The sequence below is a fragment of the Octopus bimaculoides genome, chromosome 6 (assembly GCF_001194135.2).
Source record: "Octopus bimaculoides isolate UCB-OBI-ISO-001 chromosome 6, ASM119413v2, whole genome shotgun sequence".
Classification (NCBI taxonomy): Eukaryota; Metazoa; Mollusca; class Cephalopoda; order Octopoda; family Octopodidae; genus Octopus; species Octopus bimaculoides.
The window spans coordinates 15799381-15800607 of NC_068986.1; positions in this window are offsets into that span (position 1 = coordinate 15799381).

A 1227-nucleotide genomic window follows, 5' to 3' on the forward strand; every position below is an offset into this window, starting at 1 on the left:
GTGTGTGTGTGTGTGTACGTATGTATATATATATATATATATATATTATGCATGTGTTTTGCAGTGTTTACAAATAAATCGGAAAAAAATAGTTACCAGGGTAGCAAAAATTCACACAAGTAACAATGATGTAACAGCCTATTTATAAGGGTAGAAACTCTTGGTTTAGGTGAAATGTTCTGTATAATATAGATAAATAAATAAATGGAGTTAAACGCAAGTGTTACCGAAATTCTTTTACTTCCGATATGTTTCGTGGACAACATTAGTATAATTCTAGAAGGAATAAAATGGTGTAAAACAATGCAGTCTTCTCATCAGAGAGAGAAAGAATCCAAACGCATCAACAAAACATTATGATAGAGGTAACGCTATTAAGTTAAAAAACAAAACAAAGAAAAACGTTAGTAGATATATCGGCGAAGGTAGTTTATAAAAAGTGAAGTAGGAGAAAGATCGAAATTAGCAGAAAACTAATTGTGGAAAGATATAGAGTGACAGGTGAATTAGAATAAAGCTTAAAGCCATGGAAGTAGATATATTTACTGGAAGTGAAATGAAAGAAGACTATCAAAGGACGAATTTTATAGAATGGTAGAAATCACTTATAGGAACTAAAGGTGTGTTTCTGCCAATGTTTGCAACGATAAACGTGTTTTGTAAACGTGGGATTCTTTGAGAAAAGCATAAAAGACATTTCACTACTATAAAGGGAGCAAGACTTTTACCTTCGTCATAAGGTGAAGAAATAGAGAAAATATTTCATTCCAATTTAGATTGTTTTTTTATAATCTTTTAGATACCAGATTAATTTACTAAGCCGAATATTTTTACGTTTATTCACATGCCTAAATGTATAGTAATAATTAGATATACTTTTGGACAAGTGAGATGAAGAACTACCTATATAAACAAAAGACGTCAGAACCAGAAGTAACGGTTAAAAAAAACACTTGATAGCGTTCCCTCCATCGTATATGCAGTCATCAAATTCTGTTAATATGTCTTTTTGGTGTGTTTGGTTTCTTTCTTTTCCCCGATGAGAAGATTGCATTGTTTTACACTATTTTATTGCTTCTGTAATAATACCAATATTGTCTTCGAAACATATGTCGAAAGTAAAAGAATTCGAATAAAACTTGCGTTTAACTCCATTTATCTATCTATGTATCTATCTGTCTGTGTGTATATATATATATATATATATATATATATATATATATATAT